Genomic DNA, 14,737 nt, shown 5'->3' with positions numbered 1-14,737 from the left:
TCCTTTCACTGGCAAAGACCAAATCCACAAAGCTTTGAAGGTGCGTAACCCACCATTTCCATAATAGAACATTGGTAACGTGTCTACTATCATTGTGATAATCTCTTTCTCTGTTATTGGGGGCGCTACTTGAGCTGCCAAGTCTCTCCATCTTTGGGCGTATCCTTTGAAAGATCCGTGCCCTCTTTTTGCACATGTTCTGTAGTTGCATCTTATCCGAAGCCATTATACTGACACTGCCTAACGAAGGCAACCACTAGGTCCTTCCAAGAATGGACTCGGGAAGGTTCCAAGTTAGTGTACCAGGTAACAGTTACCCCAGTAAGACTTTCTTGGAAGGAATGTATCAGCAATTCATCATTTTTTGTGTATGCCCCCATCTTCTGACAATACATCTTTAGATGGTTCTTGGGGCAAGTAGTCCCCTTGTACTCGTCAAAGTCTGGCACCTTGAACTTGGGAGGGGTGATGATATTGGGTACTAGGAACAACTCTTCTAGTTTAGCAAAGGCATAATCTTTACCTCCTTCAATGGCCCTGGGCCTTTCCTCTAGATGATCCAACTTTCCCATTTCTGTCATAGCATGAGGGTTTTTACTTGTCTTGGAATGCAAGAGGTGTAGTTGTGGGTGATACTGAGGGCCCTCTAGAGGGTTTTGTAGGGGTATACCACCAACTGCTTGCCCTTCAGTGGCATATCTGAGGCAAGACTCGAAGTCGGCTAGATTGTGGTGGGGAATTTCATGTGTCTCCCCCACGGTTTAAGAGACATGTGCATGATCAGTTTGGGGTTGTTGGCTCTCAATGGGTATAGGAGTGGAGTTGTTGACATTATTATTGGGAGTGTACGCCACATTGGGTGGCGTATAGTTGAGAGGCAAACCATATGGCGGGAAGGCGTGCTCGTTTTGAATTTGAACATCATGGGGGCCGCCCGTACTTCCCAAATCTTTGCCTACCATATCTGAGGTTGGATGATTCATTGATGCCGGATGGGGACGTCGGGTTCACCTTAGCAACAACGCTGGTAGCGGCAATTGCAACCGCATTGGCTTCCATTATCTTCTTCACGCTCATCATGGCCTCAATCATTGTGGCCATTTTCTCTTTAATGGCCTCCATGTCGGCCTTTATCTTCTCTTGTATCTCCTCTACTTCACCCATTACTCTAGCTCTAGCACAAGTTCGGTGAGGGCACCGTAAAGCATGTTTTTTTCCTTTTTTATAACAATGATTAAGTTTTTTTTTTCAAGGAAAGAATGCAATGAGCAATGCAACCAATGAACAACATGGATGTATGCGAATGATGCACAGTTGAAGTATTACGAATTTGTACACTGGATATGGGGTTGAATCAATTTAGATTTTCAACATGGTCCATGACATCTTCGTCAAGGTGAAACTGGAAGTAACAGGGACATCAGCAACCCTAAATGTGTTTGGCAGTAGACGAAGCAGCGATGTAACACGATCTTTTGCCCCAATTTTTGCAAGATGGTCACTTCCATGCTTCAACTTGACTCGATGAACCTTTTCGTAAAAGCGGGAGCTTGGTTCAACCCCATATCCCAGGGAATGGCAATTTTGATCGCCAATACTTCAACAAAATTTCATAGGGATGAAAGACTCAAGAATACGCATGCTATGCATGGAAAATGTAATTATGAGATTGAGATGCCCGAAGAGACATCTTTTCTTAATTAACCACGCATTAGGTACCATGCTCAATCATTTTGTTTTGTTGTTTGTGTTTTTTTTTTTAATTTTAGAAATGGGTTTATGATCCCAACATGGTTGGCTCATGGTACCTAACACATGCAACTAAGAATGCATCATGAATTTTCATGCTTCCCCTTTTTTTTGTTTTTGTTTTGTAGAGGAAAATACAAGGATCATGTATGAGCAAACATGTAGAACAAAAAGTATGTTGAACGCATATGCATGATGATGCAATGACTCATGCAAAATGGGAATGTGATAACGGACAAATGCAGGAACGATATGTTCATTATGATGCTAAAGAGATGTTTATGCGGTGCATGATATGAATGCATTTACGGACACGAGAGCCCGGAAAATTATCTCTCCTTATTGCGCATTTGGGGGGCGCAGTGCCCCATGTGTGCAGTTAAGAAGACGATATGGATCTTCCGGCTTCCCATGACAAAAGACGAGACCCACATTCAACGCATGTGTGACGGTATGATGCAGATGCGCATGCATGAAACGGAAAGAAAACAACACAAAGGGGTAATTCACACATACGAGACTGCAGAGATCCAACTTTAATGCTACGTTTTGGGCATGATGGCGCCTCAACGTAGTATTAAAAATGTTACGTATTACTCTAAAGAAACCAAACATCACTAGCAAAACTATAAACTAGTGCTATTTACCAAAAAAATGCATGAGAACGAATGGCACGGAGCGTGTTTGCTCTTTGCCCCTATTCGGGAACCTATAGGACAATATCTAGGGGTCTCTAATAACTACTCCCAACGATTCATAGCTCACACGGCTGTTTTCTAGAGGTATCATCACTCAAGATAATAATATTGTGGCGGTATGGAATACCAGCGACAACACATTATAAAGAGAGAAAGCTCTAGACGAGGTTTCACTATTATCAAGCAAGTCGGAGACCTAGCATGATGATAGATTCACCTCCACTCCTTAAATTCCCATGAACCCGGGTATAGGGCCCCTTTTTTACTCAAACCCGTGGGTGCTTAGAATGCAGTGTAAAGAATGCGAAATAGACAACAATTATTTACATTTTACACAGTTCAACAAATTCACACACGAAGTTTCACAAATCCACAATTCCTTAAAATAGGCCTAACTCACAAAAATAGTCCCCAGTGGAGTCGCCAACTGTCGCAACGTGCCCTTCGTGGGCGAGCGAGGCGAGGCTCACAGGTGCGCTTTCCAAAGGAGGAAAGATGCGCGGAGTCGCCACCAACGTTTATTTGTGGAAAACGTCGGAAAAACCCAAGGAAACCGCTCAAAAAGAAAATTCTAAGTTCGGGAGTTGTATTTACGCTTGAGGAAGGTATTAGCACCTCTCACATTTGTCTCAAAGGACAATAGCCTATTTTTTAGAATTGTGGAAATTGTGTTACCTTAACTTTTATTTATTTTTATTTTTTGAGGTCGACAAAAGCGGGGCTTTTGCTCCAACGTACCCTCCATCGAAGAGGAAATCAGACCTACGTAGTTCTTTCCTAAGCGTGAATCAAGCGATTCTTTTTACTTGAAAGGTGATCACTTAAAGGTGTTGGGCCTTTAAAAATGATCCATTTAACTTGGTAAGAAAAGCTGAGATAAAACTTTCAAATTCTATTTTTTGTGGACGAGCTTGACTAGGCGAGTTGATTTTAGCCTTAGTTTCACTTTAGTTATTAGTCAATTCAATTAAGAATGAGAAATCCCAAAGAGAAAACGTCCGATTGATTTTTGTGCTTCATTTTACTAAAGATATTTTTTTGATTATTATATTATTATTTTACCTCTTTTTGATTTCCAACGTGGTTACGGCACGACCGAACGGTCGGAATTCATTTTAACAGAAATTAACGAATACTACAATTCAAACGATCGGTGGAAATTTATTTTATTTTTAGATTAGGCGAGGAATGACTTAAATAAATGACTTAAGCACGTCAAAAGGGGGTATAAAAAGCGAATGAAAACGAGAATAAAAATACGTGAAACAAAATGTGGACCACCACGGGTACATAGAATGAATTGAAAAGCTCGGTTTGAGGTACTTACCCGTTGAAGACTGAAGAAAATGAAGAACGAACGATGAATGTTGAAGAACGGTCTAGAATCTTCGCGTAATTACTCACGAAAACGTTATGGAAACGTTACAGAAGCGCCTCGGCTTGGATTTTCTTCACGGAAATAATTTTCCTCAACAATTTCGAGAGAATAAGAAGTGCCAAGAAAGCTGAACCCTTTTCTTCTTCACTCCTCCCCCTATTTATAGCAAAATAAGGGAGGCGCTTGCCACCCAGCTCGCCCAGGCGAGCAAGGTTGCTTCCTCCAGAAGCAACAGCCTTCTGGAGGAAGGATCTGGAAGGCCCAAGTGGGCCAGATTGCTATTTGTACCCCCCTTTTTACTAAATGCACCCCCTTCTATTTTTTTTGGTAATTCTTTTTCCGTAACGTTACGAAACTTTACGAATTTCGTAACGATACTTATTTTCCATCCGCAAGGTTACGAATCCTTACGGATTATGTATTTACTCTTTTTTAGCTTTCAAAGAAGTTACGGAAACTCACGGATAGCAAAAAAACACATCTTTTCGATTTCCGCCACATTACGGAATTTCACGGATCGCGCAAGCCTGCTTCCTTTTGATTTTCGGCACGTCTCGGGACTTCACATATTGTGCAACAAAGGGTGCCAAGTATCTTGAAGCGGCCAATCAAAGGTTGTATATTATCAAATAACAATCCCCGGACAAAATTAGGGTATGACACAACCCTATACTTTTTAAGCAAGGCATGCTTTGATTTGTTGCAAAAATGGGTTCCTTGATCACTAACGAATTCTTTAGGTACTCCAAACCTGCAAAACAGATTAGATCTGACAAAATCTACAACAACCTTAGCATCACTAGTTCTAGTGGGCTTGGCTTCCACCCATTTTGAAACATAATCAACTGCAAGGAGAATGTAAACATAACCAAAAGATACAGGAAAAAGGCCCATGAAATCTATACCCCAGACATCAAACACCTCACAGAATAGCATAGGTTGTTGTGGCATTTGTTGTCGCCATGTAAGTGCACTTCCTGCTCTCTGACACTGCTCACAAGTGCTACAAATCTTCCACGCATCTTTAAATATGGTGGGCCAATAAAATCCATAGTCAAGCACTTTGCGGGCTGTCCTTTGAACACCCAGATGACCTCCCGGTGCGGAAGAATGACAGAACTGCACGACTGACTCAGCCTCATGATCTGGAATGCATCGTCTAATAACCTGATCACAGCACAATTTCCACAAGTAGGGGTCATCCCAAATAAAATGCTTAGCATCACTTTTAATTTTATCTTTTTGGGCCTTAGATGCTAAGGGAGGAAAAACAGAAGCAACTAAATAATTGACAATGTTAGCAAACCAGGGAGTAGAAAGAGAATCATAAATACAATACAATATATATAAATGATCATCTGGGAAATCATCCCGAATGGGTGAGTCCTCATCAGACACATGTTTGATCCGACTCAAATGATCAGCAACTAAATTTTGTGCTCCGCTCCTATCACAGATCTCCAAGTCAAATTCTTGGAGCCAGAGCATCCATCGAATCAACCTAGGCTTTGAATCAGCCTTCTGCAACAAGTACTTTAAAGCTGCATGGTTAGTATAAACAATAATGCGAGTACCAAGCAAATAAGAACGAAATTTTTCAAGAGCAAAAACTATGGCTAGTAGCTCTTTCTCAGTAGTAGTATAATTCGCTTGGGTAGCATCTAAAGTCCTAGAAGCATAATATATCACCCTAGGCAATTTATCAATTTTATGAGCAAGGACAGCCCCCAATGCATAATTTGATGCATCACACATAAGCTCAAAAGGGGCTGTCCAGTCGGGTGCCTGGATGATGGGGGTGGTAGTCAGTGCTCTTTTGAGGCAATCAAAAGCCTCTTTGCATTTATCATTAAAGTTAAACTCCACCTCCTTTTGCAACAAGTTGGATAGTGGAAGGGCTACTTTACTAAAATCTCTTATAAAGCACCTGTAGAATCCTGCATGACCAAGAAAAGATCGCACCTCTCTCACGCAAGAGGGGTAAGGCAATTGTGAAATAATAGAAATTTTTGCAGGATCTACTTCAATGCCCTTATTGGAAATAATGTGGCCTAAAACTATACCTTGCTCAACCATAAAATGACATTTTTCAAAATTTAGAACAAGGTTAGTTTCAGTGCATCTATTCAAAACCTTTTCCAGACTATCCAAACAAACATCAAAAGAGGATCCATATACAGTGAAATCATCCATAAACACCTCTATGCAATTTTCTAAAAAATCACTAAAAATACTAATCATGCACCGCTGGAAGGTACTAGGGGCATTGCACAGGCCGAAAGGCGTCCTCCTATAGGCAAAAGCGTTGAAGGGGCAGGTGAATGTGGTATTTTCCTGATCCTCAGGAGCAATAGTGATTTGCATATAACCAGAAAAACCATCAAGGAAACAGTAGTGAGATTTACCTGCCAGGCATTCAAGCATCTGGTCAATGAATGGCAGTGGAAAATGGTCCTTTTTGGTAACCTGGTTCAGCCTCCTATAGTTGATGCATACTCTCCAACTGATCTGCACCCGAGTCGGAATCAGCTCCTCCTTCTCATTTTTTATCACGGTGAGGCCGGTTTTCTTTGGAACTACCTGGACGGGACTCACCCATTGGTTGTCGGAGATAGGATAAATGATTCCAGCTTGCAAAAGCTTGGTTACCTCCTTCTTCACTACATCAAGAATCACCGGGTTGAGTCTTCTCTGTGGCTGTCTTACTGGTTTAGCCCCATCTTCTAAATTTATTTGATGCATACATGTGGATGGGCTAATACCAGGAATGTCCGCCAGGGTCCAACCTATAGCCTTCTTATGCTTCTTGAGAACTGATAACAGCTTCTCCTCTTGCTCATCAACAAGGGAGGCAGATATAATTACTTGAAAACTTTTGCTATCATCCAAGTAAGCATATTTTAAATTTGATGGCAGAGGCTTCAATTCTGGTGTGGGCGGCTGGATAGTGGTAGAAAGAGATGGTTTCTCAGCCTGCACCTCATAAAGAAAGTCTGAGGTATGTGTACTTACTGAAACATGGTTAGTTCGATCTGACTCTATAAAATCAATCTCAAGAAGTAAGACATCACCAGAAGTGTAATCAATATCAAATTCAGATTCACTCTCAACATCAAATTCAGACATATGATCAAGTGAAAATTCAGATTCAATGCATGAAGAGTGACAGGCATGTAGATTAAAATGAAGATTAGTCATGTATTCATCAACAATATGGTCAATTATTTCAACACGAAATACAGAAATATCTTTAGATGGGTGTTTCATAGCATCAAGAATATTAAAATGAACAGTTATATCACCAAACTCCATAGATAGTGTGCCTGCATATACATCTATCTTAGTTCTAGCAGTTATCATAAAAGATCTGCCTAGAATGATGGGAACTGATCCTTTAGAAAATCCCTTTTCCATATTTAAAATATAAAAATCAACAGGGAAAATCAACTCACCAACTCTAACTAAGACATACTCTATGAAACCAACAGGATAGGCAACACTTCTATTAGCTAAATGAATTACCAAATCAGTTGACTGGAAAGGACCTAGAGATAGAGAATTAAAAATAGACAGAGGCATAACACTAACAGAAGCTCCTAAATCTAGCATGGCATTGTCAAACTTATTGTTCCCTATAATACAAGGTATGTTGAATGTACCTGGATCTTTACATTTTTCAGGGATTTGGGGAATAAATTTACCAATCAATGCGGAGACATTTCTGCCCATACTAATTCTTTCACTTCCTTTAAGCTTCCGCTTATTAGTGCACTGCTCCTTCAAGAATTTAGCATATCTTGGAAGTTGCTTTATTGCATCTAGTAGAGGTATGTTTACCTCTACTTTCCTAAATGTTTCCAAGATCTCCTTCTCTGCCTCTTCCATTTTTTTGTTGGAAATTGCTCTTGGAGGGAATGGAAGAGAGATATGTTGCTTCTCTTTAGATTCACCTGCACATAAATTGTTAGGTAACTTACTCTTTAAATTTGTGTCACCATCTTTTTCTGGAGTAGAGTGAGGTTGGGCAGGTTCATTGGCGGATGAGGAAGATGCTACTGGTTGAGGTCCTTGACACTGTTTTCCTGACCTCAATGTAATGGCACTCTCATTTTTGGGATTCTAGACAGATTGAGAAGGTAATCTATTAGAATTCTGGGACTGTTGTTGATTTAATTGTGTAGCCAACTGTCCCATCTGATTAGTTAAGCTCTGAATGGAGGCTCTGGTCTCTTGCTGAAACTGCATGTCTTGCATAGTCATTTGCCTCACAAGTTCTTCAAGGGAAGGTTGCGGAGGGGCCTCAACTGTTTGCTGTTTCTGGGGTTGTTGCTGTTGCTGTTGTTGTTGTTGCTGCTGGATTGGTGGAGGAACATATGGTCTACTTGGGCCAGCAGCATTTTGAAAATAAGTCTGTTGTTGTTGCTACTGCTGTTATGAAGGATTCGACCATCTAAGGTTGGGATGATTCCTCCATCCGAGATTGTACCTGTTGCTGGAGAGGTCATAATTATTCTGTTGTGGCTGATTTTGCTGTTGAGGTTGAGGAGGTCTGTTGTAGATGTTTGCAGCATAAGCTTCAGGCTGTTCAATTGCTTCAGATTGTTGCACAAAAGGGCAAAGGTCTGTGTGGTGGTCGACAGAGGAGCATAAACCATAGAGACTGGCGACAGGTGCAGATTTTTTATTCATGGCCAGTTGGGTTACCTGGTTAACCAAGGCATCTAGTTTACCTTCAAGCTTCTTAGTCTCACCTGATGAATTCGTGGCTACTTCATGCACTCCTCTAATGACAATAGCATCACTTATGGCACTAAATTGCTGGGAGTTTGAAGCCATCTTCTCAATTAAATTTCTGGCTTCAGCAGGGGTCATGTCTCCAAGGGCTCCACTACTGGCAGCATCTATCATACTTCTCTCCATGTTGTTGAGTCCTTCATAAAAATATTGGAGAAGAAGCTGCTTTGAAATCTGGTGGTGAGGGCAACTGGCACATAATTTTTTAAATCTCTCCTAGTATTCATATAGGTTCTCTCCACTAAGTTGTCTAATACCTGAAATATCCTTTCTGATGGTCGTGGTCCTGGAAGCAGGGAAAAAATTTTCTAAGAATACTCTCTTGAGGTCATCCCAGCTCGTGATAGACCTTGGAGCAAGGTAATATAGCCAGTCCTTTGCCATTCCCTCTAAAGAATGAGGAAAGGCCTTCAGAAATATGTGATCCTTCTGGACATCTGGTGGTTTCATGGTGGAGCAAACAATATGGAATTCTTTTAGATGCTTGTGTGTGTCTTCACCTGCAAGGCCATGAAACTTTGGAAGCAAATAGATCAGTCCAGTTTTAATAACATATGGGACATCCTCATCAGGGTATTGGATGCACAAGCTTTCGTAGGTGAAATCAGGTGCAATCATTTCCCTTAGAGTCCTCTCACGGGGTGGAGGTTGTGCCATATTCTCAGAATGTACAAAATTAGAATGTTCAAAATTATAATGCTCAAAATCACCAATATCAGAATGCTCAGGATGCTCAAAAGGTACTAAATGATGTCTAACTAATCTATGAAATGTCCTATCTATCTCAGGATCAAAGGGTTGTAAGTCAGATGGATTTCCTCTAGTCATACACTAAATTCAGCATGCACAACTAGTTGCCTTCTCATGCAAGTAACAGTGTAGGTTTGAACTACAGCTACCATTAAATGATATCCAAATGACTTGAAATTTTGTGAGCAACCTTATAAAATGATGAGAAGATATCACAAAAAATTTCAAATGAAAATTCGAAGTCTAACTATATAAGCTAAAAATGATAAGTTAAGAAAAATAAGAGAAAAATACTTGAAAAATAAAAAAACTTTTGACAGAATCACTTTTTTTGGACGATGGAGACCTCAGCCAGCATAACAAAAGCTGCCACGGCGTAGGAAATTTTTTTCTACCCCAAATACATATACAATAATTGTGATTCTGATAACCGGAGCAAAAGTTATGGCCATTTAAAGTTTTGACAAAAATCAAATTTGATACTTTTTTGGAACTTTCAAATCTGACCAAACTAAAGGCTCTAGATATTTTTCCCACAAAATATAGATTAAAAGAAGTTACCACAAAAAAATTCAGCCAAAAATAACAACTCTAGCTACTGAAACAAAAAATCTCAAATAATTCAGCAATGGTGGTCACTAAAATCCGTCGTTACATGATTTCCACAACTACAATGTTTTGCCGCATGCAAAAGTGGTCGCTAAATCCATCGCAAAACACCCAAAACTGAAACAGGGGAAGCGCTTAACAGAAAAACTAAAACAAAACACACACTAAACAAAATACCAAGACACTAAACAACACTAACACACACACTAACACAACACTAACAATTAAACATAAAACACGAAAGAATTAAACACTAACACGACACTAGCTATTATGAACCTTTGGACACTGCTCCCCGGCAACGGTGCCAAATTTGATCTAGGCCGTACCCGAATCAAATAAATATTAAAATGTAGTAGGAAGTGATCCTAGGTCGTTTTCCAACGAGCAATGATAAACCAAATGTTCATAACAGATAGTAGGAAATAGTAACAAATTGGGGGGGGGGGGGGGGTTGTTTGTTTTTGTAAATTAAACAACGAGTAAAATTTAATTAGAAAATATCATAATTAAAATATGTTGCTTCCCCTTGATTCACAAACAAGTCTCTTATCCTAGGTTGCGAGAATTTATCCTTATTCAGTTCAACCACTTAATCCAACCCTAAATTAAATTACTAAGCGAAATTCAACATAAGGCATTCATTATGTGATTAAGCATCACATACACCAATTACTCATAAATGATCATTAAGCATGAACGTAAATTAAGCGCAGAGACAATTAATCAAGCACTAAGCATGCATGAATTAATAGCAACAAATTCAGAGTAATTAGTGAAGAGGAAAAAGAACTGAACAGAATTCAACAATAATAATAGAACCTCAAAGAGAATTGTGCTTAATCCTCAAGAGAAAACAACGCTGGGGACTTAGCCTTCCATTAATCAGATAGAGAACAAAATTTTATTGATAAAACTAAAAGTCTGAACTGGAATTGTAAAAAAACGAAAAATAGAAGAGAGAGAGGAGAGAGAGAGAGAGCTAAACTAGAACCTTGGTGCTGTTATATAGTTTTTCAGCCCCAAAGCTTACAAATCTGTTTTAAATCCAAGCCCATAAGTAAAATCAAATCAAATCTAGATAAGATAAGATAAGATAAGATCTAGATGAGATCAAATCTAAATAATATCTAGATAAGATACGATCTAATTTTGTAGAATAAATTAGTCTGTCCTCTTCAAGTTCAAGCCCAATTCTGGATTCAAGCCCAATGCTTCATTAATTCCTGAAATTAGATTAAAAACATCATGATGGAAGCTTGCTTGTGGAGCTTCTATGGAGGCTGGATCTTTGAGCTTCAATGAGGTCCTTCAATGGTGATTTTACACTATGGAGATGCAGCGGAAGGCAAAGGAGAAGAGGAGAGGGGAGGCACCATCCACTAGGGAATAAGCCAAGGAAGAAGGAGCTTCACCACCAAGAATTGCCTTGGATAAGAAGCTTGAAGAGGATGCTTTAATGGAGGAAAAGAAAGAGAGAAGGGGGAGCACGAAATTGAAGGAATAAAAGAGGGAAAGAAGTGGAACTTTGAAGTGTGTCTCATAATACTTTCATTCATCAAAGTTACAACAAGTGTTACACATGTTTCTATTTATAGACTAGGTAGCTTCCTTGAGAAGCTTTCTTGAGAAAACTTCCTTGAGAAGCTTCTTTGAGAAAACTTCCTTGAGAAGCTAGAGCTTAGCTACACACACCCCTCTAATAACTAAGCTCACCTCCTTGAGAAGCATCCTTGAAAAGATTCCTAAAGAAGCTAGAGCTTAGCAACACACACCTCTCTAATAGCTAAGCTCACGTCCTTGAGATGAGAAGCTAGAACTTAGCTACACACCCCCTATAATAGCTAAGCTCACCCCCATGACAAAATACATGAAAATACAAAAGAAGTCCCTACTACAAAGACTACTCAAAATGCCTCGAAATACAAGGCTAAAACCCTATAATACTAGAATGGCCAAAATACAAGGCCTAAACGAAGGAAAAAACATATTCTAATATTTACAAAGATAAGCGGGCTCATACTTAGCCCATGGGCTCAAAATCTACCCTAAGGCTCATGAGAACCCTAGGGCCTTCCCTTGGATCTCTAGCCCAATCTACTTGGAGTCTTCTATCCAATGCCCTTGCGGGGTAGGATTGCATCACATCAAATTAGCTGAATGGGCCCAAATAATAAAGCTGCCTAATAAATTTGACAATTAAGACTAATCAGTATTTAAAATGGTGCAAAAAGGGTTAAGAAATAGGAGAAAATAATGGCACATCACTCGCGCTAAGCGCGATGTCGCGATTTTAGAGCCTATTTAAGCCTAAATTGTCAGAATTAGGGTACACAACAGATGATTTTGAGAGACCAGAGCTGCATATTTTTGCACAGACTTTGAGAATAGTGCTTTGGAGGTAGTAGAGAGGCAATAACTGTGCAAAGAAGCCTAGGGTTCTACATTTTTAGAGAGATTTGTGAGTGTTAGAGTGATTGTGAGGTGCTAAGAAGAGGAGGAGGGATCCCCCTTCTTGTGTAAGCAACAATTATTTTGTACTCTCTATCTCATTTGTGTTAGGGTTTCTGTGTATGGCTAGCTAAAAACCCTAGTTGGGGATTTCTAATGAACAGTTGATGTAATTACTTTTCATATCTAATTAATTATGTTTTGTGTGTTCAATTCTTCTTTCAATACTTAATTACTGCATGCTCTTGGCCTGATCATCCATTTGTGTGTACTGTTAGGTGACTTTAGCATTGGGAAATGTACTGTTGCCTTAGAACTTGATAGAAGTAGGACTAAATAACTACATTACCAGGGATGGATTGTGGGGTTTCGGTTTTCTAAATATGTTGTCATGATAATGCTGTTTAAGTTAAGCCTAGTCTTACAAGATGGATCTGCAGATGAAGCTTAGGTTAAATTAGTCTAAACTTACGAGGGATCGAGGTTTAGTACTTTAGGCTATAGCATAGAACACAAGAACATGATTAATTAGAGAAATATCCTCATATGCATCAACTTGTTTGTTAGAAAGACCCAACGCTTTCTACCTATTGCTGTCAACTTTTACTTACTTGCATTTACTGTTTTTACCATAAGAATTAGTCTACTTATGTTTTTAACCATCAATTATCAATGTTTGTTCCAACAATGCCTTACATCTAAATAAAACTCTGTCTAATAAGCAAGTTCCCTGAGTTTGGAACTCGAATAACTCCATTTTAATTTTAAATACTTGACGACCCGGTGCGCTTTCTGGTATTTCATTTCCCATGAATATATTTGTTGAAAATTGGAGAAAAAGGAACCATATGGGAAAGTGAACGGTAGGAGGGACTCTTTCCACCGCAAAATGCAAGGGTTGTGGTTATGGGCAAAATTGAGGGCCCTCCAAAGTCTTTTGCAGGGGTACACCACCAACTGCTTGCCCCTTAGTGGCATATCTGAGGCCAGGCTTGAAGTCAGCTAGATTGTGGTGGGGTATTGCATGTGTCTCCCCCATGGGTTGAGAGACATGTGCATGATCAGATTGAAGTTGTTGGCCCTCAATGAGTATGGAAGTGGAGTTGTTGACATTCTCATCGGGAGTGTGCACCACATTGGGTCGGTTATAGTTGGGCGGCAAGCCAGATGGCGGGAAGGCATGCTTGTTCTGAACATGCACAAAATGGGGGTCGTCCGTACTTCCCAACTCTTTGCCTCCCTGACCTACCATTTCCGAGGTTGGATGATTTATTTGGTTGAGGCCAGATGGGGGAGTCGGGTCCACCTCAGAAATGGTGCTGGTAGCGGCAACTACAGCTGCATTGTACCTCCATTATCTTCTTCATGCTCATCATTATGGTCATTTGCTCTTTCATGGCCTCCATGTCGGCCTTCATATGCTCTTGCACCTCCTCTATTTCACCCATTACTCTAGCTCTAGCATATGTTCGATAAGGGCACCGTAAAGCGCATTCTTTCCTTTTGATAACAATGATTACAGTTCTGATTTCAAGGAAAGAATGCAAAGATCAATGCAACCAATGAAAAGCATGGATGTATGTGAATGATGCATTGTCGAAGTATTGCAAATTTTAAACGGGACATTCAGTAGGACACAGGGTCGAATCAATTCAGACGACATTCTTTATTACATCTTGCCAAAGTCAAAGTGAAACTGGAAGTAACATGGACATCAACAGTCCTTATTTTTGTAACTCATGTGTTGGCAGTAGACAAAGAAGCGATGTAACTCGATTCATCTTCTACCCCAATTTTTGCAAGCCGGTTACTTCCATACTTGACATGTGCTTGGTTCAACCCCATAATCCGAGGAAAAGAAATTTTGATTGGCAATACTTTTGCGACCTATCATAAAGCTGAATGACTAGGGCATACTCATGATATGCATGGCAAATGTAATTATGAGATGCCCTAAGAACCATCATTCCCTAGCTAACCATGCATTAGGTACCATGTTCAATCATTTTTTTAAGAGAAATAAGTGTATAATCCCAACATGGTTGGTTTATAGCCATCATCATGGTACCTCAAAGAAGCCTCTTGAGAAAGCTTCTCAAAGAAGCCACGATGAAGCTTCTGGAGAAAGCCTCTTAATGAAGCTTTTAGAGAAAACTACATGAAGCTGCCTCGGTAAAAACGCTGCCCAGCCTTTGTTAACCATTGGATCTTCTCGAAATGTGGTCTGCAACTTCACAAGACACTTGTCCATGATCTGACCGTTGGGATCTTTGAGAAGATGTCTGGAGTCTGCTAGAAGTTTCCGTTC

General features: G+C 39.9%; 1 non-coding gene across 1 annotated transcript; it reads left to right on the top strand.

Annotated features, from left to right (window-relative positions):
- The first annotated feature begins 8,791 nt into the window (after positions 1 to 8,791).
- Positions 8,792 to 8,898, top strand: LOC114411026. Its single transcript, XR_003666413.1, has one exon. It is a non-coding gene; the product is annotated as a small nucleolar RNA R71 (small nucleolar RNA).
- Positions 8,899 to 14,737: the final 5,839 nt, after the last annotated feature.

The sequence above is a fragment of the Glycine soja genome, chromosome 4, assembly GCF_004193775.1.
Source record: "Glycine soja cultivar W05 chromosome 4, ASM419377v2, whole genome shotgun sequence".
NCBI classification, from domain to species: Eukaryota; Viridiplantae; Streptophyta; class Magnoliopsida; order Fabales; family Fabaceae; genus Glycine; species Glycine soja.
The sequence above is the reverse complement of the archived record's forward strand: the minus strand, read 5'-3'. Positions and strand labels throughout refer to the sequence as shown.